Below are 27,563 nucleotides of genomic sequence, written 5' to 3' on the forward strand. Positions count from 1 at the left end.
GAACTCGGGCTTGATGACCTGGAACTCGGGCTTGACCTGGAACTCGGGCTTGACCTGGAACCCGGGCTTGACCTGGAACTCGGGCTTAACGACCTGGAACTCGGGCTTGACGACCTGGAACTCCGGCTTGACCTGGAACTCGGGCTTGACTTGACCTGGAACTCGGGCTTGACTTGACCTGGAACTCGGGCTTGATGACCTGGAACTCGGGCTTGACTTGACCTGGAACTCGGGATTGACCTGGAACTCGGGCTTGACTTGACCTGGAACTCGGGATTGACCTGGAACTCGGGCTTGACTTGACCTGAAACTCGGGATTGACCTGGAATTCGGACTTGACTTGACCTGGAACTCGGGCTTGACTTGACCTGGAACTCGGGCTTGATGACCTGGAACTCGGGCTTGACCTGGAACTCGGGCTTGACTTGACCTGGAACTCGGACTTGACTTGACCTGGAACTCGGGCTTGATGACCTGGAACTCAGGCTTGACCTGGAACTCGGGCTTGACTTGACCTGGAACTCGGGCTTGATGACCTGGAACTCGAGCTTGACCTGGAACTCAGGCTTGACCTGGAACTCGGGCTTGACTTGACCTGGAACTCGGGCTTGATGACCTGGAACTCGGGCTTGACCTGGAACTCGGGCTTGACCTGGAACCCGGGCTTGACCTGGAACTCGGGATTGACTTGACCTGGAACTCGGGCTTGACTTGACCTGGAACTCGGGCTTGACTTGACCTGGAACTCGGGCTTGATGACCTGGAACTCGGGCTTGACTTGACCTGGAACTCGGGATTGACCTGGAACTCGGGCTTGACTTGACCTGGAACTCGGGATTGACCTGGAACTCGGGCTTGACTTGACCTGGAACTCAGGCTTGACGACCTGGAACTCGGGCTTGACCTGAAACTCGGGATTGACCTGGAACTCGGACTTGACGACCTGGAACTCGGGCTTGACTTGACCTGGAAATCGGGCTTGACTTGACCTGGAACTCGGGATTGACTTGACCTGGAACTCGGGCTTGACTTGACCTGGAACCCGAGCTTGACAACCTGAAACTCGGGATTGACCTGGAACTCGGGCTTGACTTGACCTGGAACTCGGGCTTGACCTGGAACTCGGGCTTGACCTGAAACTCGGGATTGACCTGGAACTCGGGCTTGACTTGACCTGGAACCCGAGCTTGACAACCTGGAACTCGGGATTGACCTGGAACTCGGGCTTGACTTGACCTGGAACTCGGGCTTGACCTGGAACTCGGGCTTGACCTGAAACTCGGGATTGACCTGGAACTCGGACTTGACCTGGAACTCAGGCTTCACCTGGAACTCGAGCTTGACCTGGAACTCGAGCTTGACTTGACCTGGAACTCGGGCTTGATGACCTGGAACTCGGGCTTGACTTGACCTGGAACTCGGGCTTGACTTGACCTGGAACTCGGGCTTGATGACCTGGAACTCGGGCTTGACTTGACCTGGAACTCGGGATTGACCTGGAACTCGGGCTTGACTTGACCTGGAACTCGGGATTGACCTGGAACTCGGGCTTGACTTGACCTGAAACTCGGGATTGACCTGGAATTCGGACTTGACTTGACCTGGAACTCGGGCTTGACTTGACCTGGAACTCGGGCTTGATGACCTGGAACTCGGGCTTGACCTGGAACTCGGGCTTGACTTGACCTGGAACTCGGACTTGACTTGACCTGGAACTCGGGCTTGATGACCTGGAACTCAGGCTTGACCTGGAACTCGGGCTTGACTTGACCTGGAACGCGGGCTTGATGACCTGGAACTCGAGCTTGACCTGGAACTCAGGCTTGACCTGGAACTCGGGCTTGACTTGACCTGGAACTCGGGCTTGATGACCTGGAACTCGGGCTTGACCTGGAACTCGGGCTTGACCTGGAACCCGGGCTTGACGACCTGGAACTCGTGCTTGACTTGACCTGGAACTCGGGCTTGACTTGACCTGGAACTCGGGCTTTACTTGACCTGGAACTCGGAATTGACTTGACCTGGAACTCGGGCTTGACTTGACCTGGAACTCGGGATTGACCTGGAACTCGGGCTTGACTTGACCTGGAACTCGGGATTGACCTGGAACTCGGGCTTGACTTGACCTGGAACTCGGGATTGACCTGGAACTCAGGCTTGACGACCTGGAACTCGGGCTTGACCTGAAACTCGGGATTGACCTGGAATTCGGACTTGACTTGACCTGGAACTCGGGCTTGACTTGACCTGGAACTCGGGCTTGATGACCTGGAACTCGGGCTTGACCTGGAACTCGGGCTTGATGACCTGGAACTCAGGCTTGACTTGACCTGGAACTCTGGCTTGACCTGGAACCCGGGCGTGACCTGGAACTCAGGCTTGACTTGAACTGGAACTCGGGCTTGACTTGACCTGGAACTCGGGCTTGATTTGACCTGGAACTCGGGCTTGACTTGACCTGGAACTCGGGCTTGACTTGACCTGGAACTCGGGCTTGACTTGACCTGGAACTCGGGATTGACCTGGAACTCGGGCTTGACTTGACCTGGAACTCGGGATTGACCTGGAACTCGGGCTTGACTTGACCTGGAACTCAGGCTTGACGACCTGGAACTCGGGCTTGACCTGAAACTCGGGATTGACCTGGAACTCGGACTTGACGACCTGGAACTCGGGCTTGACTTGACCTGGAAATCGGGCTTGACTTGACCTGGAACTCGGGATTGACTTGACCTGGAACTCGGGCTTGACTTGACCTGGAACCCGTGCTTGACAACCTGGAACTCGGGATTGACCTGGAACTCGGGCTTGACTTGACCTGGAACTCGGGCTTGACCTGGAACTCGGGCTTGACCTGAAACTCGGGATTGACCTGGAACTCGGGCTTGACTTGACCTGGAACCCGAGCTTGACAACCTGGAACTCGGGATTGACCTGGAACTCGGGCATGACTTGACCTGGAACTCGGGCTTGACCTGGAACTCGGGCTTGACCTGAAACTCGGGATTGACCTGGAACTCGGACTTGACCTGGAACTCAGGCTTCACCTGGAACTCGAGCTTGACCTGGAACTCGAGCTTGACTTGACCTGGAACTCGGGCTTGATGACCTGGAACTCGGGCTTGACTTGACCTGGAACTCGGTCTTGACCTGGAACTCGGGCTTGACTTGACCTGGAACTCAGGCTTGACGACCTGGAACTCGGGCTTGACTTGACCTGGAACTCGGGATTGACCTGGAACTCGGGCTTGACTTGACCTGGAACTCGGGCTTGACGATCTGGATCTCGGGCTTGACTTGACCTGGAACTCGGGATTGACCTGGAACTCGGGCTTGACTTGACCTGAAACTCGGGATTGACCTGGAATTCGGACTTGACTTGACCTGGAACTCGGGCTTGACTTGACCTGGAACTCGGGCTTGATGACCTGGAACTCGGGCTTGACCTGGAACTCGGGCTTGACTTGACCTGGAACTCGGGCTTGACTTGACCTGGAACTCGGGCTTAATGACCTGGAACTCAGGCTTGACCTGGAACTCGGGCTTGACTTGACCTGGAACTCGGGCTTGATGACCTGGAACTCAGGCTTGACTTGACCTGGAACTCGAGCTTGACCTGGAACTCCAGCTTGACCTGGAACTCAGGCTTGACCTGGAACTCGGGCTTGACTTGACCTGGAACTCGGGCTTGATGACCTGGAACTCGGGCTTGACCTGGAACTCGGGCTTGACCTGGAACCCGGGCTTGACCTGGAACTCGGGCTTGACTTGACCTGGAACTCGGGCTTGATTTGACCTGGAACTCGGGCTTGACGACCTGGAACTCGTGCTTGACTTGACCTGGAACTCGGGCTTGACTTGACCTGGAACTCGGGCTGGACTTGACCTGGAACTCGGAATTGACTTGACCTGGAACTCGGGCTTGACTTGACCTGGAACTCGGGATTGACCTGGAACTCGGGCTTGACTTGACCTGGAACTCGGGATTTACCTGGAACTCGGGCTTGACTTGACCTGGAAATCGGGATTGACCTGGAACTCAGGCTTGACGACCTGGAACTCGGGCTTGACCTGAAACTCGGGATTGACCTGGAATTCGGACTTGACTTGACCTGGAACTCGGGCTTGACTTGACCTGGAACTCGTGCTTGATGACCTGGAACTCGGGCTTGACCTGGAACTCGGGCTTGATGACCTGGAACTCAGGCTTGACTTGACCTGGAACTCGGGCTTGACCTGGATCCCGGGCTTGACCTGGAACTCAGGCTTGACTTGAACTGGAACTCGGGCTTGACTTGACCTGGAACTCGGGCTTGATTTGACCTGGAACTCGGGCTTGACTTGACCTGGAACTCGGGCTTGACTTGACCTGGAACTCGGGCTTGACGATCTGGATCTCGGGCTTGACTTGACCTGGAACTCGGGATTGACCTGGAACTCGGGCTTGACTTGACCTGGAACTCGGGCTTGACTTGACCTGGAACCCGAGCTTGACAACCTGGAACTCGGGATTGACCTGGAACTCGGGCTTGACTTGACCTGGAACTCGGGCTTGACCTGGAACTCGGGCTTGACCTGAAACTCGGGATTGACCTGGAACTCGGGCTTGTCTTGACCTGGAACCCGAGCTTGACAACCTGGAACTCGGGATTGACCTGGAACTCGGGCTTGACTTGACCTGGAACTCGGGCTTGACCTGAAACTCGGGATTGACCTGGAACTCGGACTTGACCTGGAACTCAGGCTTCACCTGGAACTCGAGCTTGACCTGGAACTCGAGCTTGACTTGACCTGGAACTCGGGCTTGATGACCTGGAACTCGGGCTTGACTTGACCTGGAACTCGGTCTTGACCTGGAACTCGGGCTTGACTTGACCTGGAACTCAGGCTTGACGACCTGGAACTCGGGCTTGACTTGACCTGGAACTCGGGATTGACCTGGAACTCGGGCTTGACTTGACCTGGAACTCGGGCTTGACGATCTGGATCTCGGGCTTGACTTGACCTGGAACTCGGGATTGACCTGGAACTCGGGCTTGACTTGACCTGAAACTCGGGATTGACCTGGAATTCGGACTTGACTTGACCTGGAACTCGGGCTTGACTTGACCTGGAACTCGGGCTTGATGACCTGGAACTCGGGCTTGACCTGGAACTCGGGCTTGACTTGACCTGGAACTCGGGCTTGACTTGACCTGGAACTCGGGCTTAATGACCTGGAACTCAGGCTTGACCTGGAACTCGGGCTTGACTTGACCTGGAACTCGGGCTTGATGACCTGGAACTCAGGCTTGACTTGACCTGGAACTCGAGCTTGACCTGGAACTCCAGCTTGACCTGGAACTCAGGCTTGACCTGGAACTCGGGCTTGACTTGACCTGGAACTCGGGCTTGATGACCTGGAACTCGGGCTTGACCTGGAACTCGGGCTTGACCTGGAACCCGGGCTTGACCTGGAACTCGGGCTTGACTTGACCTGGAACTCGGGCTTGATTTGACCTGGAACTCGGGCTTGACGACCTGGAACTCGTGCTTGACTTGACCTGGAACTCGGGCTTGACTTGACCTGGAACTCGGGCTTGACTTGACCTGGAACTCGGAATTGACTTGACCTGGAACTCGGGCTTGACTTGACCTGGAACTCGGGATTGACCTGGAACTCGGGCTTGACTTGACCTGGAACTCGGGATTTACCTGGAACTCGGGCTTGACTTGACCTGGAACTCGGGATTGACCTGGAACTCAGGCTTGACGACCTGGAACTCGGGCTTGACCTGAAACTCGGGATTGACCTGGAATTCGGACTTGACTTGACCTGGAACTCGGGCTTGACTTGACCTGGAACTCGTGCTTGATGACCTGGAACTCGGGCTTGACCTGGAACTCGGGCTTGATGACCTGGAACTCAGGCTTGACTTGACCTGGAACTCGGGCTTGACCTGGATCCCGGGCTTGACCTGGAACTCAGGCTTGACTTGAACTGGAACTCGGGCTTGACTTGACCTGGAACTCGGGCTTGATTTGACCTGGAACTCGGGCTTGACTTGACCTGGAACTCGGGCTTGACTTGACCTGGAACTCGGGCTTGACTTGACCTGGAACTCGGGATTGACCTGGAACTCGGGCTTGACTTGACCTGGAACTCGGGATTGACCTGGAACTCGGGCTTGACTTGACCTGGAACTCAGGCTTGACGACCTGGAACTCGGGCTTGACCTGAAACTCGGGATTGAACTTGAACTCGGACTTGACGACCTGGAACTCGGGCTTGACTTGACCTGGAAATCGGGCTTGACTTGACCTGGAACTCGGGTTTGACTTGACCTGGAACTCGGGCTTGACTTGACCTGGAACCCGAGCTTGACAACCTGGAACTCGGGATTGACCTGGAACTCGGGCTTGACTTGACCTGGAACTCGGGATTGACCTGGAACGCGGGCTTGACTTGACCTGGAACTCGGGCTTGACTTGACCTGGAACTCAGGCTTGACGACCTGGAACTCGACTTGACCTGGAACTCAGGCTTCACCTGGAACTCGAGCTTGACCTGGAACTCGAGCTTGACTTGACCTGGAACTCGGGCTTGATGACCTGGAACTCCGGCTTGACTTGACCTGGAACTCGGTCTTGACCTGGAACTCGGGCTTGACTTGACCTGGAACTCAGGCTTGACGACCTGGAACTCGGGCTTGACCTGTAACTCGGGCTTGACTTGACCTGGAACTCGGGCTTGACGATCTGGATCTCGGGCTTGACTTGACCTGGAACTCGGGATTGACCTGGAACTCGGGCTTGACTTGACCTGGAACTCGGGATTGACCTGGAACTCGGGCTTGACTTGACCTGGAACTCAGGCTTGACGACCTGGAACTCGTGCTTGACCTGGAACTCGGGATTGACCTGGAACTCGGGCTTGACTTGACCTGCAACTCGGGATTGACTTGACCTGGAACCCGAGCTTGACAACCTGGAACTCGGGATTGACCTGGAACTCGGGCTTGACTTGACCTGGAACTCGGGATTGACCTGGAACGCGGGCTTGACTTGACCTGGAACTCGGGCTTGACTTGACCTGGAACTCAGGCTTGACGACCTGGAACTCGGGCTTGACCTGGAACTCGGGCTTGACCTGAAACTCGGGATTGACTTGACCTGGAACTCAGGCTTGACGACCTGGAACTCGGGCTTGACTTGGAACTCGGGCGTGACCTGGAACTCGGGATTGACTTGACCTGGAACTCGGGCTTGACTTGACCTGGAACCCGAGCTTGACAACCTGGAACTCGGGATTGACCTGGAACTCGGGCTTGACTTGACCTGGAACTCGGGCTTGACTTGACCTGGAACTCGGAATTGACTTGACCTGGAACTCGGGCTTGACTTGACCTGGAACTCGGGATTGACCTGGAACTCGGGCTTGACTTGACCTGGAACTCGGGCTTGACTTGACCTGGAACTCGGGATTGACCTGGAACTCGGGCTTGACTTGACCTGGAACTCGGGATTGACCTGGAACTCAGGCTTGACGACCTGGAACTCGGGCTTGACCTGAAACTCGGGATTGACCTGGAATTCGGACTTGACTTGACCTGGAACTCGGGCTTGACTTGACCTGGAACTCGGGCTTGATGACCTGGAACTCGGGATTGACCTGGAACTCGGGCTTGATGACCTGGAACTCAGGCTTGACTTGACCTGGAACTCAGGCTTGACTTGAACTGGAACTCGGGCTTGACTTGACCTGGAACTCGGGCTTTATTTGACCTGGAACTCGGGCTTGACTTGACCTTGAACTCGGGCTTGACTTGACGTGGAACTCGGGCCTGACTTGACCTGGAACTCGGGATTGACCTGGAACTCGGGCTTGACTTGACCTGGAACTCGGGATTGACCTGGAACTCGGGCTTGACTTGACCTGGAACTCAGGCTTGACGACCTGGAACTCGGGCTTGACCTGAAACTCGGGATTGACCTGGAACTCGGACTTGACGACCTGGAACTCGGGCTTGACTTGACCTGGAAATCGGGCTTGACTTGACCTGGAACTCGGGATTGACTTGACCTGGAACTCGGGCTTGACTTAACCTGGAACTCCGGCTTGACGACCTGGAACTCGGGCTTGACCTGGAAATCGGGCTTGACCTGAAACTCGGGATTGACCTGGAACTCGGATTTAACCTGGAACTCAGGCTTGCCCTGGAACTCGAGCTTGACTTGACCTGGAACTCGGGCTTGATGACCTGGAACTCGGGCTTGACTTGACCTGGAACTCGGTCTTGACCTGGAACTCGGGCTTGACTTGACCTGGAACTCAGGCTTGACGACCTGGAACTCGGGCTTGACCTGGAACTCGGGCTTGACTTGACCTGGAACTCGGGCTTGAGCTGGAACTCAGGCTTGACCTGAAACTCGAGCTTGCCTTGACCTGGAACTCGGGCTTGATGACCTGGAACTCGGACTTGACCTGGAACTCGGGCTTGACTTGACCTGGAACTCGGGCTTGACTTGACTTGGAACGCAGGCTTGACCTGGAACTCGGGCATGACTTGACCTGGAACTCGGGCTTGACTTGATCTGGAACTCGGGCTTGATGACCTGGAACTCAGGCTTGACCTGGAACTCGGGCTTGACTTGACCTGGAACTCGGGCTTGACTTGACCTGGAACTCGGGCTTGATGACCTGGAACTCGGGATTGACCTGGAACTCGGGCTTGATGACCTGGAACTCAGGCTTGACTTGACCTGGAACTCAGGCTTGACTTGAACTGGAACTCGGGCTTGACTTGACCTGGAACTCGGGCTTTATTTGACCTGGAACTCGGGCTTGACTTGACCTTGAACTCGGGCTTGACTTGACGTGGAACTCGGGCCTGACTTGACCTGGAACTCGGGATTGACCTGGAACTCGGGCTTGACTTGACCTGGAACTCGGGATTGACCTGGAACTCGGGCTTGACTTGACCTGGAACTCAGGCTTGACGACCTGGAACTCGGGCTTGACCTGAAACTCGGGATTGACCTGGAACTCGGACTTGACGACCTGGAACTCGGGCTTGACTTGACCTGGAAATCGGGCTTGACTTGACCTGGAACTCGGGATTGACTTGACCTGGAACTCGGGCTTGACTTAACCTGGAACTCCGGCTTGACGACCTGGAACTCGGGCTTGACCTGGAAATCGGGCTTGACCTGAAACTCGGGATTGACCTGGAACTCGGATTTAACCTGGAACTCAGGCTTGCCCTGGAACTCGAGCTTGACTTGACCTGGAACTCGGGCTTGATGACCTGGAACTCGGGCTTGACTTGACCTGGAACTCGGTCTTGACCTGGAACTCGGGCTTGACTTGACCTGGAACTCAGGCTTGACGACCTGGAACTCGGGCTTGACCTGGAACTCGGGCTTGACTTGACCTGGAACTCGGGCTTGAGCTGGAACTCAGGCTTGACCTGAAACTCGAGCTTGCCTTGACCTGGAACTCGGGCTTGATGACCTGGAACTCGGACTTGACCTGGAACTCGGGCTTGACTTGACCTGGAACTCGGGCTTGACTTGACTTGGAACGCAGGCTTGACCTGGAACTCGGGCATGACTTGACCTGGAACTCGGGCTTGACTTGATCTGGAACTCGGGCTTGATGACCTGGAACTCAGGCTTGACCTGGAACTCGGGCTTGACTTGACCTGGAACTCGGGCTTGATGACCTGGAACTCAGGCTTGACTTGACCTGGAACTCGAGCTTGACCTGGAACTCCATCTTGACCTGGAACTCAGGCTTGACCTGGAACTCGGGCTTGACTTGACCTGGAACTCGGGCTTGATGACCTGGAACTCGGGCTTGACGACCTGAAACTCGGGCTTGACTTGACCTGGAACTCAGGCTTGACGACCTGGAACTCGGGCTTGACCTGAAACTCGGGATTGACCTGGAACTCGGACTTGACGACCTGGAACTCGGGCTTGACTTGACCTGGAAATCGGGCTTGACTTGACCTGGAACTCGGGATTGACTTGACCTGGAACTCGGGCTTGACTTGACCTGGAACTCCGGCTTGACGACCTGGAACTCGGGCTTGACCTGGAACTCGGGCTTGACCTGAAACTCGGGATTGACCTGGAACTCGGACTTAACCTGGAACTCAGGCTTGGCCTGGAACTCGAGCTTGACTTGACCTGGAACTCGGGCTTGATGACCTGGAACTCGGGCTTGACTTGACCTGGAACTCGGTCTTGACCTGGAACTCGGGCTTGACTTGACCTGGAACTCAGGCTTGACGACCTGGAACTCGGGCTTGACCTGGAACTCGGGCTTGACTTGACCTGGAACTCGGGCTTGAGCTGGAACTCAGGCTTGACCTGAAACTCGAGCTTCCCTTGACCTGGAACTCGGGCTTGATGACCTGGAACTCGGACTTGACCTGGAACTCGGGCTTGACTTGACCTGGAACTCGGGCTTGACTTGACTTGGAACGCAGGCTTGACCTGGAACTCGGGCATGACTTGACCTGGAACTCGGGCTTGACTTGATCTGGAACTCGGGCTTGATGACCTGGAACTCAGGCTTGACCTGGAACTCGGGCTTGACTTGACCTGGAACTCGGGCTTGATGACCTGGAACTCAGGCTTGACTTGACCTGGAACTCGAGCTTGACCTGGAACTCCATCTTGACCTGGAACTCAGGCTTGACCTGGAACTCGGGCTTGACTTGACCTGGAACTCGGGCTTGATGACCTGGAACTCGGGCTTGACGACCTGAAACTCGGGCTTGACTTGACCTGGAACTCGGGCTTGACTTGACCTGGAACTCGGGCTTGACTTGACCTGGAACTCGGGCTTGATGACCTGGAACTCGGGCTTGACCTGGAACTCGGGCTTGACCTGGAACCCGGGCTTGACCTGGAACTCGGGCTTAACGACCTGGAACTCGGGCTTGACGACCTGGAACTCCGGCTTGACCTGGAACTCGGGCTTGACTTGACCTGGAACTCGGGCTTGACTTGACCTGGAACTCGGGCTTGACTTGACCTGGAACTCGGGCTTGATGACCTGGAACTCGGGCTTGACTTGACCTGGAACTCGGGATTGACCTGGAACTCGGGCTTGACTTGACCTGGAACTCGGGATTGACCTGGAACTCGGGCTTGACTTGACCTGAAACTCGGGATTGACCTGGAATTCGGACTTGACTTGACCTGGAACTCGGGCTTGACTTGACCTGGAACTCGGGCTTGATGACCTGGAACTCGGGCTTGACCTGGAACTCGGGCTTGACTTGACCTGGAACTCGGACTTGACTTGACCTGGAACTCGGGCTTGATGACCTGGAACTCAGGCTTGACCTGGAACTCGGGCTTGACTTGACCTGGAACTCGGGCTTGATGACCTGGAACTCGAGCTTGACCTGGAACTCCAGCTTGACCTGGAACTCAGGCTTGACCTGGAACTCGGGCTTGACTTGACCTGGAACTCGGGCTTGATGACCTGGAACTCGGGCTTGACCTGGAACTCGGGCTTGACCTGGAACCCGGGCTTGACCTGGAACTCGGGCTTGACTTGACCTGGAACTCGGGCTTGATTTGACCTGGAACTCCGGCTTGACGACCTGGAACTCGTGCTTGACTTGACCTGGAACTCGGGCTTGACTTGACCTGGAACTCGGGCTTGACTTGACCTGGAACTCGGAATTGACTTGACCTGGAACTCGGGCTTGACTTGACCTGGAACTCGGGATTGACCTGGAACTCGGGCTTGACTTGACCTGGAACTCGGGATTGACCTGGAACTCGGGCTTGACTTGACCTGGAACTCGGGATTGACCTGGAACTCAGGCTTGACGACCTGGAACTCGGGCTTGACCTGAAACTCGGGATTGACCTGGAATTCGGACTTGACTTGACCTGGAACTCGGGCTTGACTTGACCTGGAACTCGGGCTTGATGACCTGGAACTCGGGCTTGACCTGGAACTCGGGCTTGATGACCTGGAACTCAGGCTTGACTTGACCTGGAACTCGGGCTTGACCTGGAACCCGGGCTTGACCTGGAACTCAGGCTTGACTTGAACTGGAACTCGGGCTTGACTTGACCTGGAACTCGGGCTTGATTTGACCTGGAACTCGGGCTTGACTTGACCTGGAACTCGGGCTTGACTTGACCTGGAACTCGGGATTGACCTGGAACTCGGGCTTGACTTGACCTGGAACTCGGGATTGACCTGGAACTCGGGCTTGACTTGACCTGGAACTCAGGCTTGACGACCTGGAACTCGGGCTTGACCTGAAACTCGGGATTGACCTGGAACTCGGACTTGACGACCTGGAACTCGGGCTTGACTTGACCTGGAAATCGGGCTTGACTTGACCTGGAACTCGGGATTGACTTGACCTGGAACTCGGGCTTGACTTGACCTGGAACCCGAGCTTGACAACCTGGAACTCGGGATTGACCTGGAACTCGGGCTTGACTTGACCTGGAACTCGGGCTTGACCTGGAACTCGGGCTTGACCTGAAACTCGGGATTGACCTGGAACTCGGGCTTGACTTGACCTGGAACCCGAGCTTGACAACCTGGAACTCGGGATTGACCTGGAACTCGGGCTTGACTTGACCTGGAACTCGGGCTTGACCTTCAACTCGGGCTTGACCTGAAACTCGGGATTGACCTGGAACTCGGACTTGACCTGGAACTCAGGCTTCACCTGGAACTCGAGCTTGACCTGGAACTCGAGCTTGACTTGACCTGGAACTCGGGCTTGATGACCTGGAACTCGGGCTTGACTTGACCTGGAACTCGGTCTTGACCTGGAACTCGGGCTTGACTAGACCTGGAACTCAGGCTTGACGACCTGGAACTCGGGCTTGACTTGACCTGGAACTCGGGATTGACCTGGAACTCGGGCTTGACTTGACCTGGAACTCGGGCTTGACGATCTGGATCTCGGGCTTGACTTGACCTGGAACTCGGGATTGACCTGGAACTCGGGCTTGACTTGACCTGAAACTCGGGATTGACCTGGAATTCGGACTTGACTTGACCTGGAACTCGGGCTTGACTTGACCTGGAACTCGGGCTTGATGACCTGGAACTCGGGCTTGACCTGGAACTCGGGCTTGACTTGACCTGGAACTCGGGCTTGACTTGACCTGGAACTCGGGCTTGATGACCTGGAACTCAGGCTTGACCTGGAACTCGGGCTTGACTTGACCTGGAACTCGGGCTTGATGACCTGGAACTCAGGCTTGACTTGACCTGGAACTCGAGCTTGACCTGGAACTCCAGCTTGACCTGGAACTCAGGCTTGACCTGGAACTCGGGCTTGACTTGACCTGGAACTCGGGCTTGATGACCTGGAACTCGGGCTTGACCTGGAACTCGGGCTTGACCTGGAACCCGGGCTTGACCTGGAACTCGGGCTTGACTTGACCTGGAACTCGGGCTTGATTTGACCTGGAACTCGGGCTTGACGACCTGGAACTCGTGCTTGACTTGACCTGGAACTCGGGCTTGACTTGACCTGGAACTCGGGCTTGACTTGACCTGGAACTCGGAATTGACTTGACCTGGAACTCGGGCTTGACTTGACCTGGAACTCGGGATTGACCTGGAACTCGGGCTTGACTTGACCTGGAACTCGGGCTTGACTTGACCTGGAACTCGGGATTTACCTGGAACTCGGGATTGACCTGGAACTCAGGCTTGACGACCTGGAACTCGGGCTTGACCTGAAACTCGGGATTGACCTGGAATTCGGACTTGACTTGACCTGGAACTCGGGCTTGACTTGACCTGGAACTCGTGCTTGATGACCTGGAACTCGGGCTTGACCTGGAACTCGGGCTTGATGACCTGGAACTCAGGCTTGACTTGACCTGGAACTCGGGCTTGACCTGGATCCCGGGCTTGACCTGGAACTCAGGCTTGACTTGAACTGGAACTCGGGCTTGACTTGACCTGGAACTCGGGCTTGATTTGACCTGGAACTCGGGCTTGACTTGACCTGGAACTCGGGCTTGACTTGACCTGGAACTCGGGCTTGACTTGACCTGGAACTCGGGATTGACCTGGAACTCGGGCTTGACTTGACCTGGAACTCGGGATTGACCTGGAACTCGGGCTTGACTTGACCTGGAACTCAGGCTTGACGACCTGGAACTCGGGCTTGACCTGAAACTCGGGATTGACCTTGAACTCGGACTTCACGACCTGGAACTCGGGCTTGACTTGACCTGGAAATCGGGCTTGACTTGACCTGGAACTCGGGATTGACTTGACCTGGAACTCGGGCTTGACTTGACCTGGAACCCGAGCTTGACAACCTGGAACTCGGGATTGACCTGGAACTCGGGCTTGACTTGACCTGGAACTCGGGATTGACCTGGAACGCGGGCTTGACTTGACCTGGAACTCGGGCTTGACTTGACCTGGAACTCAGGCTTGACGACCTGGAACTCAGGCTTCACCTGGAACTCGAGCTTGACCTGGAACTCGAGCTTGACTTGACCTGGAACTCGGGCTTGATGACCTGGAACTCGGGCTTGACTTGACCTGGAACTCGGTCTTGACCTGGAACTCGGGCTTGACTTGACCTGGAACTCAGGCTTGACGACCTGGAACTCGGGCTTGACTTGACCTGGAACTCGGGCTTGACGATCTGGATCTCGGGCTTGACTTGACCTGGAACTCGGGATTGACCTGGAACTCGGGCTTGACTTGACCTGGAACTCGGGATTGACCTGGAACTCGGGCTTGACTTGACCTGGAACTCAGGCTTGACGACCTGGAACTCGTGCTTGACCTGGAACTCGGGATTGACCTGGAACTCGGGCTTGACTTGACCTGGAACTCGGGATTGACTTGACCTGGAACCCGAGCTTGACAACCTGGAACTCGGGATTGACCTGGAACTCGGGCTTGACTTGTCCTGGAACTCGGGATTGACCTGGAACGCGGGCTTGACTTGACCTGGAACTCGGGCTTGACTTGACCTGGAACTCAGGCTTGACGACCTGGAACTCGGGCTTGACCTGGAACTCGGGCTTGACCTGAAACTCGGGATTGACTTGACCTGGAACTCAGGCTTGACGACCTGGAACTCGGGCTTGACCTGGAACTCGGGCTTGACCTGGAACTCGGGATTGACTTGACCTGGAACTCGGGCTTGACTTGACCTGGAACCCGAGCTTGACAACCTGGAACTCGGGATTGACCTGGAACTCGGGCTTGACTTGACCTGGAACTCGGGATTGACCTGGAACGCGGGCTTGACTTGACCTGGAACTCGGGCTTGACTTGACCTGGAACTCAGGCTTGACGACCTGGAACTCGGGCTTGACCTGGAACTCGGGATTGACCTGGAACTCGGGCTTGACTTGACCTGGAACTCAGGCTTGACGACCTGGAACTCGTGCTTGACCTGGAACTCGGGATTGACCTGGACCTCGGGCTTGACTTGACCTGGAACTCGGGATTGACCTGGAACTCGGGCTTGACTTGACCTGGAACTCAGGCTGACGACCTGGAACTCGGGCTTGACCTGGAACTCGGGCTTGACCTGAAACTCGGGATTGACCTGGAACTCGGACTTGACCTGGAACTCGGGCTTGACCTGGAACTCAGGCTTGACCTGAAACTCGAGCTTGACTTGACCTGGAACTCGGGCTTGATGACCTGGAACTCGGACTTGACCTGGAACTCGGGCTTGACTTGACCTGGAACTTGGGCTTGACCTGGAACTCGGGCTGGACTTGACTTGGAACGCAGGCTTGACCTGGAACTCGGGCTTGACTTGACCTGGAACTCGGGCTTGACTTGACCTGGAACTCGGGCTTGACTTGAACTGGAACTCGGGACTGACCTGGAACTCGGGCTTGACTTGACCTGGAACTCGGGATTGACCTGGAACTCGGGCTTGACTTGACCTGGAACTCAGGCTTGACGACCGGGAACTCGGGCTTGACCTGGAACTCGGGCTTGACCTGAAACTCGGGATTGACCTGGAACTCGGGATTGACCTGGAACTCGGACTTGACCTGGAACTCAGGCTTCACCTGGAACTCGAGCTTGACCTGGAACTCGAGCTTGACTTGACCTGGAACTCGGGCTTGATGACCTGGAACTCGGGCTTGACTTGACCTGGAACTCGGTCTTGACCTGGAACTCGGGCTTGACTTGACCTGGAACTCAGGCTTGACGACCTGGAACTCGGGCTTGACGACCTGGAACTCGGGCTTGACGATCTGCATCTCGGGCTTGACTTGACCTGGAACTCGGGATTGACCTGGAACTCGGGCTTGACTTGACCTGAAACTCGGGATTGAGCTGGAATTCGGACTTGACTTGACCTGGAACTCGGGCTTGACTTGACCTGGAACTCGGGCTTGATGACCTGGAACTCGGGCTTGACCTGGAACTCGGGCTTGACTTGACCTGGAACTCGGGCTTGACTTGACCTGGAACTCGGGCTTGATGACCTGGAACTCAGGCTTGACCTGGAACTCGGGCTTGACTTGACCTGGAACTCGGGCTTGATGACCTGGAACTCAGGCTTGACTTGACCTGGAACTCGAGCTTGACCTGGAACTCCAGCTTGACCTGGAACTCAGGCTTGACCTGGAACTCGGGCTTGACTTGACCTGGAACTCGGGCTTGATGACCTGGAACTCGGGCTTGACCTGGAACTCGGGCTTGACCTGGAACCCGGGCTTGACCTGGAACTCGGGCTAGACTTGACCTGGAACTCGGGCTTGATTTGACCTGGAACTCGGGCTTGACGACCTGGAACTCGTGCTTGACTTGACCTGGAACTCGGGCTTGACTTGACCTTTAACTCGGGCTTGACTTGACCTGGAACTCGGAATTGACTTGACCTGGAACTCGGGCTTGACTTGACCTGGAACTCGGGATTGACCTGGAACTCGGGCTTGACTTGACCTGGAACTCGGGCTTGACCTTCAACTCGGGCTTGACCTGAAACTAGGGATTGACCTGGAACTCGGACTTGACCTGGAACTCAGGCTTCACCTGGAACTCGAGCTTGACCTGGAACTCGAGCTTGACTTGACCTGGAACTCGGGCTTGATGACCTGGAACTCGGGCTTGACTTGACCTGGAACTCGGTCTTGACCTGGAACTCGGGCTTGACTTGACCTGGAACTCAGGCTTGACGACCTGGAACTCGGGCTTGACTTGACCTGGAACTCGGGATTGACCTGGAACTCGGGCTTGACTTGACCTGGAACTCGGGCTTGACGATCTGGATCTCGGGCTTGACTTGACCTGGAACTCGGGATTGACCTGGAACTCGGGCTTGACTTGACCTGAAACTCGGGATTGACCTGGAATTCGGACTTGACTTGACCTGGAACTCGGGCTTGACTTGACCTGGAACTCGGGCTTGACTTGACCTGGAACTCGGGCTTGACCTGGAACTCGGGCTTGACCTGACCTGGAACTCGGGCTTGACTTGACCTGGAACTCGGGCTTGATGACCTGGAACTCAGGCTTGACCTGGAACTCGGGCTTGACTTGACCTGGAACTCGGGCTTGATGACCTGGAACTCAGGCTTGACTTGACCTGGAACTCGAGCTTGACCTGGAACTCCAGCTTGACCTGGAACTCAGGCTTGACCTGGAACTCGGGCTTGACTTGACCTGGAACTCGGGCTTGATGACCTGGAACTCGGGCTTGACCTGGAACTCGGGCTTGACCTGGAACTCGGGCTTGACTTGACCTGGAACTCGGGCTTGATTTGACCTGGAACTCGGGCTGGACGACCTGGAACTCGTGCTTGACTTGACCTGGAACTCGGGCTTGACCTGACCTGGAACTCGGGCTTGACTTGACCTGGAACTCGGAATTGACTTGACCTGGAACTCGGGCTTGACTTGACCTGGAACTCGGGATTGACCTGGAACTCGGGCTTGACTTGACCTGGAACACGGGCTTGACTTGACCTGGAACTCGGGATTTACCTGGAACTCGGGCTTGACTTGACCTGGAACTCGGGATTGACCTGGAACTCAGGCTTGACGACCTGGAACTCGGGCTTGACCTGAAACTCGGGATTGACCTGGAATTCGGACTTGACTTGACCTGGAACTCGGGCTTGACTTGACCTGGAACTCGTGCTTGATGACCTGGAACTCGGGCTTGACCTGGAACTCGGGCTTGATGACCTGGAACTCAGGCTTGACTTGACCTGGAACTCGGGCTTGACCTGGATCCCGGGCTTGACCTGGAACTCAGGCTTGACTTGAACTGGAACTCGGGCTTGACTTGACCTGGAACTCGGGCTTGATTTGACCTGGAACTCGGGCTTGACTTGACCTGGAACTCGGGCTTGACTTGACCTGGAACTCGGGCTTGACTTGACCTGGAACTCGGGATTGACCTGGAACTCGGGCTTGACTTGACCTGGAACTCGGGATTGACCTGGAACTCGGGCTTGACTTGACCTGGAACTCAGGCTTGACGACCTGGAACTCGGGCTTGACCTGAAACTCGGGATTGACCTTGAACTCGGACTTCACGACCTGGAACTCGGGCTTGACTTGACCTGGAAATCGGGCTTGACTTGACCTGGAACTCGGGATTGACTTGACCTGGAACTCGGGCTTGACTTGACCTGGAACCCGAGCTTGACAACCTGGAACTCGGGATTGACCTGGAACTCGGGCTTGACTTGACCTGGAACTCGGGATTGACCTGGAACGCGGGCTTGACTTGACCTGGAACTCGGGCTTGACTTGACCTGGAACTCAGGCTTGACGACCTGGAACTCGGACTTGACCTGGAACTCAGGCTTCACCTGGAACTCGAGCTTGACCTGGAACTCGAGCTTGACTTGACCTGGAACTCGGGCTTGATGACCTGGAACTCGGGCTTGACTTGACCTGGAACTCGGTCTTGACCTGGAACTCGGGCTTGACTTGACCTGGAGCTCAGGCTTGACGACCTGGAACTCGGGCTTGACTTGACCTGGAACTCGGGCTTGACGATCTGGATCTCGGGCTTGACTTGACCTGGAACTCGGGATTGACCTGGAACTCGGGCTTGACTTGACCTGGAACTCGGGATTGACCTGGAACTCGGGCTTGACTTGACCTGGAACTCAGGCTTGACGACCTGGAACTCGTGCTTGACCTGGAACTCGGGATTGACCTGGAACTCGGGCTTGACTTGACCTGGAACTCGGGATTGACTTGACCTGGAACCCGAGCTTGACAACCTGGAACTCGGGATTGACCTGGAACTCGGGCTTGACTTGTCCTGGAACTCGGGATTGACCTGGAACGCGGGCTTGACTTGACCTGGAACTCGGGCTTGACTTGACCTGGAACTCGGGCTTGACCTGGAACTCGGGCTTGACCTGAAACTCGGGATTGACTTGACCTGGAACTCAGGCTTGACGACCTGGAACTCGGGCTTGACCTGGAACTCGGGCTTGACCTGGAACTCGGGATTGACTTGACCTGGAACTCGGGCTTGACTTGACCTGGAACCCGAGCTTGACAACCTGGAACTCGGGATTGACCTGGAACTCGGGCTTGACTTGACCTGGAACTCGGGATTGACCTGGAACGCGGGCTTGACTTGACCTGGAACTCGGGCTTGACTTGACCTGGAACTCAGGCTTGACGACCTGGAACTCGGGCTTGACCTGGAACTCGGGATTGACCTGGAACTCGGGCTTGACTTGACCTGGAACTCAGGCTTGACGACCTGGAACTCGTGCTTGACCTGGAACTCGGGATTGACCTGGACCTCGGGCTTGACTTGACCTGGAACTCGGGATTGACCTGGAACTCGGGCTTGACTTGACCTGGAACTCAGGCTGACGACCTGGAACTCGGGCTTGACCTGGAACTCGGGCTTGACCTGAAACTCGGGATTGACCTGGAACTCGGGCTTGACCTGGAACTCGGGCTTGACCTGGAACTCAGGCTTGACCTGAAACTCGAGCTTGACTTGACCTGGAACTCGGGCTTGATGACCTGGAACTCGGACTTGACCTGGAACTCGGGCTTGACTTGACCTGGAACTCGGGCTTGACCTGGAACTCGGGCTGGACTTGACTTGGAACGCAGGCTTGACCTGGAACTCGGGCTTGACTTGACCTGGAACTCGGGCTTGACTTGACCTGGAACTCGGGACTGACCTGGAACTCGGGCTTGACTTGACCTGGAACTCGGGATTGACCTGGAACTCGGGCTTGACTTGACCTGGAACTCAGGCTTGACGACCTGGAACTCGGGCTTGACCTGGAACTCGGGCTTGACCTGAAACTCGGGATTGACCTGGAACTCCGACTTGACGACCTGGAACTCGGGCTTGACTTGACCTGGAAATCGGGCTTGACTTGACCTGGAACTCGGGATTGACTTGACCTGGAACTCGGGCTTGACTTGACCTGGAAACCGAGCTTGACAACCTGGAACTCGGGATTGACCTGGAACTCGGGCTTGACTTGACCTGGAACTCGGGATTGACCTGGAACGCGGGCTTGACTTGACCTGGAACTCGGGCTTGACTTGACCTGGAACTCAGGCTTGACGACCTGGAACTCGGGCTTGACCTGGAACTCGGGATTGACCTGGAACTCGGGCTTGACTTGACCTGGAACTCAGGCTTGACGACCTGGAACTCGGGCTTGACCTGAAACTCGGGATTGACCTGGAACTCGGACTTGACGACCTGGAACTCGGGCTTGACTTGACCTGGAAATCGGGCTTGACTTGACCTGGAACTCGGGATTGACTTGACCTGGAACTCGGTCTTGACTTGACCTGGAACCCGAGCTTGACAACCTGGAACTCGGGATTGACCTGGAACTCGGGCTTGACTTGACCTGGAACTCGGGATTGACCTGGAACGCGGGCTTGACTTGACCTGGAACTCGGGCTTGACTTGACCTGGAACTCAGGCTTGACGACCTGGAACTCGGGCTTGACCTGGAACTCGGGATTGACCTGGAACTCGGGCTTGACTTGACCTGGAACTCAGGCTTGACGACCTGGAACTCGTGCTTGACCTGGAACTCGGGATTGACCTGGAACTCGGGCTTGACTTGACCTGGAACTCGGGATTGACCTGGAACTCGGGCTTGACTTGACCTGGAACTCAGGCTGACGACCTGGAACTCGGGCTTGACCTGCAACTCGGGCTTGACCTGAAACTCGGGATTGACCTGGAACTCGGACTTGACCTGGAACTCGGGCTTGACCTGGAACTCAGGCTTGACCTGAAACTCGAGCTTGACTTGACCTGGAACTCGGGCTTGATGACCTGGAACTCGGACTTGACCTGGAACTCGGGCTTGACTTGACCTGGAACTCGGGCTTGACTTGACCTGGAACTCGGGCTTGACTTGACCTGGAACTCGGGACTGACCTGGAACTCGGGCTTGACTTGACCTGGAACTCGGGATTGACCTGGAACTCGGGCTTGACTTGACCTGGAACTCAGGCTTGACGACCTGGAACTCGGGCTTGACCTGGAACTCGGGCTTGACCTGAAACTCGGGATTGACCTGGAACTCGGACTTGACGACCTGGAACTCGGGCTTGACTTGACCTGGAAATCGGGCTTGACTTGACCTGGAACTCGGGATTGACTTGACCTGGAACTCGGGCTTGACTTGACCTGGAACTCGGGATTGACCTGGAACTCGGGCTTGACTTGACCTGGAACTCGGGCTTGACTTGACCTGTATCCCGGGCTTGACCTGGAACTCAGGCTTGACTTGAACTGGAACTCGGGCTTGACTTGACCTGGAACTCGGGCTTGATTTGACCTGGAACTCGGGCTTGACTTGACCTGGAACTCGGGCTTGACTTGACCTGGAACTCGGGCTTGACTTGACCTGGAACTCGGGATTGACCTGGAACTCGGGCTTGACTTGACCTGGAACTCGGGATTGACCTGGAACTCGGGCTTGACTTGACCTGGAACTCAGGCTTGACGACCTGGAACTCGGGCTTGACCTGAAACGGGATTGACCTGGAACTCGGACTTGACGACCTGGAACTCGGGCTTGACTTGACCTGGAAATCGGGCTTGACTTGACCTGGAACTCGGGATTGACTTGACCTGGAACTCGGGCTTGACTTGACCTGGAACCCGAGCTTGACAACCTGGAACTCGGGATTGACCTGGAACTCGGGCTTGACTTGACCTGGAACTCGGGATTGACCTGGAACGCGGGCTTGACTTGACCTGGAACTCGGGCTTGACTTGACCTGGAACTCAGGCTTGACGACCTGGAACTCGGGCTTGACCTGGAACTCGGGCTTGACCTGAAACTCGGGATTGACCTGGAACTCGGACTTGACCTGGAACTCAGGCTTCACCTGGAACTCGAGCTTGACCTGGAACTCGAGCTTGACTTGACCTGGAACTCGGGCTTGATGACCTGGAACTCGGGCTTGACTTGACCTGGAACTCGGTCTTGACCTGGAACTCGGGCTTGACTTGACCTGGAACTCAGGCTTGACGACCTGGAACTCGGGCTTGACCTGGAACTCGGGCTTGACTTGACCTGGAACTCGGGCTTGACGATCTGGATCTCGGGCTTGACTTGACCTGGAACTCGGGATTGACCTGGAACTCGGGCTTGACTTGACCTGGAACTCGGGATTGACCTGGAACTCGGGCTTGACTTGACCTGGAACTCAGGCTTGACGACCTGGAACTCGTGCTTGACCTGGAACTCGGGATTGACCTGGAACTCGGGCTTGACTTGACCTGGAACTCGGGATTGACCTGGAACTCGGGCTTGACTTGACCTGGAACTCAGGCTGACGACCTGGAACTCGGGCTTGACCTGCAACTCGGGCTTGACCTGAAACTCGGGATTGACCTGGAACTCGGACTTGACCTGGAACTCGGGCTTGACCTGGAACTCAGGCTTGACCTGAAACTCGAGCTTGACTTGACCTGGAACTCGGGCTTGATGACCTGGAACTCGGACTTGACCTGGAACTCGGGCTTGACTTGACCTGGAACTCGGGCTTGACCTGGAACTCGGGCTGGACTTGACTTGGAACGCAGGCTTGACCTGGAACTCGGGCTTGACTTGACCTGGAACTCGGGCTTGACTTGACCTGGAACTCGGGCTTGACTTGACCTGGAACTCGGGACTGACCTGGAACTCGGGCTTGACTTGACCTGGAACTCGGGATTGACCTGGAACTCGGGCTTGACTTGACCTGGAACTCAGGCTTGACGACCTGGAACTCGGGCTTGACCTGGAACTCGGGCTTGACCTGAAACTCGGGATTGACCTGGAACTCGGACTTGACGACCTGGAACTCGGGCTTGACTTGACCTGGAAATCGGGCTTGACTTGACCTGGAACTCGGGATTGACTTGACCTGGAACTCGGGCTTGACTTGACCTGGAACTCGGGATTGACCTGGAACTCGGGCTTGACTTGACCTGGAACTCGGGATTGACCTGGAATTCGGGCTTGACTTGACCTGGAACTCGGGCTTGACTTGACCTGGAACTCAGGCTTGACGACCTGGAACTCGGGCTTGACCTGGAACTCGGGCTTGACCTGAAACTCGGGATTGACCTGGAACTCGGACTTGACCTGGAACTCAGGCTTGACCTGGAACTCGAGCTTGACCTGGAACTCGAGCTTGACTTGACCTGGAACTCGGGCTTGATGACCTGGAACTCGGGCTTGACGACCTGGAACTCGGTCTTGACCTGGAACTCGGGCTTGACTTGACCTGGAACTCAGGCTTGACGACCTGGAACTCGGGCTTGACCTGGAACTCGGGCTTGACTTGACCTGGAACTCGGGCTTGACGATCTGGATCTCGGGCTTGACTTGACCTGGAACTCGGGATTGACCTGGAACTCGGGCTTGACTTGACCTGGAACTCGGGATTGACCTGGAACTCGGGCTTGACTTGACCTGGAACTCAGGCTTGACGACCTGGAACTCGGGCTTGACCTGGAACTCGGGCTTGACCTGAAACTCGGGATTGACCTGGAACTCGGACTTGACCTGGAACTCGGGTTTGACCTGGAACTCAGGCTTGACCTGAAACTCGAGCTTGACTTGACCTGGAACTCGGGCTTGATGACCTGGAACTCGGACTTGACCTGGAACTCGGGCTTGACTTGACCTGGAACTGGGGCTTGACCTGGAACTCGGGCTTGACTTGACTTGGAACGCAGGCTTGACCTGGAACTCGGGCTTGACTTGACCTGGAACTCGGGCTTGATGACCTGGAACTCAGGCTTGACCTGGAACTCGGGCTTGACTTGACCTGGAACTCAGGCTTGACTTGACCTGGAACTCGAGCTTGACCTGGAACTCAGGCTTGACGACCTGGAACTCGGGCTTGACCTGGAACTCGGGCTTGACCTGGAACTCAGGCTTGACGACCTGGAACTCGGGCTTGACCTGGAACTCGGGCTTGACTTGACCTGGAACTCGGGCTTGACCTGGAACTCAGGCTTGATGACCTGGAACTCGGGCTTGACTTGACCTGGAACTCGGGCTTGATGATCTGGAACTCAGGCTTGACTTGACCTGGAACTCGGGCTTGACTTGACCTGGAACTCAGGCTTGATGACCTGGAACTCGGGCTTGACGACCTGGAACTCGGGCTTGATGACCTGGAACTCGGGCTTGACCTGGAACTCGGGCTTGACTTGACCTGGAACTCAGGCTTGACTTGACCTGGAACTCAGGCTTGATGACCTGGAACTCGGGCTTGACGACCTGGAACTCGGGCTTGACGACCTGGAACTCGTGCTTGACCTGGAACTCGGGCTTGACCTGGAACTCGGGCTTGACCTGGAACTCAGGAGTGACCTGGAACTCAGGAGTGACCTGGAACTCAGACAGACTCAGACTTCGACTTGACTCATATGAAGCAAGGTTAGCAGAGCTGGGACTTTTCTCTTCGGAGTGTAGAAGGATGAGAGGGGACTTAATAGAGGTTCTACAAGATTATGAGAGGCATAGATAGGGTGGATAGTCAGTACCTGTTTCCCAGGGCACCAGTAGCAAACTCCAGAGGGCATATGTACAAAATTAAGGGAGAGAAGTTGAGGGGAGACATCAGGGGTAAGTTTTTTACACAGAGGGTTGTGAGTGCCTGGCATGACTTGCCAGGGATGGTGGGGGAGGCTAAAACATTAGGGGTATTTAAGAGCTTCTTGGACAGGCACATGGATGAATGAAAAATGGAGGGTTATGGGGTAGTGTGGGTTTAGTACATTTTTAAGGAATATATGGGTCGGCACAACATAGAGGGTTGAAGGGCCTGTACTGTGCCGTAGTGTTCTATGGTTAACTTGACTTGGAACTCGGACTCAGACTTGGACTTGGCTTGAAACTAGAACTCGGACACAGAGCCGGGACTCTTCTTACTGCAAACCACCAGCAATTCTCAGCCGGCCACGAAAGCGTCAGAATTCATACCTTACTGAGAGCAGCAGCAGACAGCCAACAACTCAGCTGGACATGAAAACGACTGAATTCGCTAAGCAGCCACAGGCACAGAAGCAACCTAGAGTCCACGATACTCAGTAGCTCTGATAATGGTCCAGGCTTCCCACACTGGCTGAGGTCACATGTTCTGGTAACTGGTTCCTGGTAACGAGCTTCTTGGTATGAGTTTCTGATGTCGAGCTTCTTGGTGTGGGTTTCTAATGGGACGGCCCAGCGAAGGAATAGCTAAACCCCAGAGCTATTTATGTTGCCAGCCCAAAACGAGAATCAAGTGCCTCAATTAAAGCGCCCAACTGAACAAGGGAAAACTGAAACAACCGGACCACGGAATCTACGGACCAGACCATGAACTGGAATGCAAGAGTCCGTGGACCGGACCGTGACAAAAGTTAAAGATGAAGCATTCTTTTCAAAATTTTAAGCAAGATTAGTGTATTATTTTTGTTTTGTAAAATTTTAGAGTGAAAAAAAGGAAAGGAGCACCATGCAAAAGTTTGAGCATCCAAAGAGATGTGAGCTCTCAGATAACTTTTACCAAGGTTTCAGACCTTAATTAGCTTGTTAGGGCTATGGCTTGTTCACAGTCATCGTTAGGAAAGGCCAGGAGATGTAATTTTCAAAGCTTTATACATACGCTGACTCCTCAAAACTTGTCCCAACAATCAGCAGCCATGGGCTCCTCTAAGCAGCTGACTAGCACTCTGAAAATCAAAGTAAATGATGCCCACAAAGCAGGAGAAGGCTATAAGAAGATGGCAAAGCATTTTCAGATAGCCATTTCCTCAGTTTGTAATGTAATTAAGAACAGGGCAGTTAACAGGAACGGTGGAGGTCAAGTTGAAGTCTGAAAGACCAAGAAAACTTTCCAAGAGAACTGCTCATAGGATTGCTACAAAGGCAAATCAAAACCCCATTTGACTGCAGAAGACCTTCAGGAAGATTTAGCAGACTCTGCAGTGATGGTGTACTGTCCTACTGTGCAGCAACACCTGCACAAATATGACCTTCATTGAACAGTCATCAGAAGAAAACCTTTCCTGCGTCCTCACCACAAAATTCAGCGTCAGAAGTTTGCAAAGGAACATCTAAACAAGCCTGATGCATTTTGGAAATAAGTCCTGTGGACTGATGAAGTTAAAATAGAACTTTTTGGCCGCAATGAGCAAAGGCATATTTGGAGAAAAAAGGCTGCAGAATTTCATGAAAAGAACACCTCTCCAACTGTTAAGCACAGCGGGAGATTGATAATGCTTTGGGTTTGTGTTGCAGCCAGTGGCACAGGGAACATTTCACTGGTAGAGGGAAGAATGAATTCAATTAAATAACAGCAAATTCTGGAAGCAAACATCACACCATCTGTAAAAAAGCTGAGGATGAAAAGAGGATGGCTTCTACACAGGACAATGATCCTAAACACACCTCAAAATCCACAATGGACTACCTCAAGAGGTGCAAACTGAAGGCTTTGCCATCACCCTCACAGTCCCCCCACCTAAACATCATCGAAGATCTGGGGATAGACTTCAAAAGAGCAGTGCATGCAAGTGATGCACCATCAATAACTCACTCTGAGACGTAAGGCGAGATATCGGCTTTTATTGACTGGAAGAAGGAACCAGAAGTGAGTGACCATCATACTACATCCTGGAGACTGAGGCCGAGGATCAGGCCTCAGACCGCCTTTATACAGGGGTCTGTGGGAGGAGCCACAGGAGCAGTCAGCAGGGGGCGTGTCCAGACAGGCACACATAGTTCACCACAGCAAGACAGCCCAAGAACCTCACAGAACTAAAAGCTTCTTACAAGGAAGAATGGGTGAAAATCCCCCCAAACAAGAATTGAAAGACTCTTCGGCAATATGAGTGAATCTGCAGATGCTGGAAGTAAATAAGAAACACGAAATGCTGGCAGAACTCAGCAGGCCAGACAGCATCTATGGGAGGAGATAATAACGACATTTCAGGCTGAAGTTAATTCACTCCTGATGAAGGATTTCGGCCTGAAACGTCGCCACTACCTGGTGAACAATCAATAACTCTCGGGGACAGGAGGTGAACGATAGGCTTTTATTAGCAGCAAAACAGAGCACG

Source organism: Hypanus sabinus, chromosome 23 (assembly GCF_030144855.1).
Source record: "Hypanus sabinus isolate sHypSab1 chromosome 23, sHypSab1.hap1, whole genome shotgun sequence".
In the NCBI taxonomy this organism is placed as follows: Eukaryota; Metazoa; Chordata; class Chondrichthyes; order Myliobatiformes; family Dasyatidae; genus Hypanus; species Hypanus sabinus.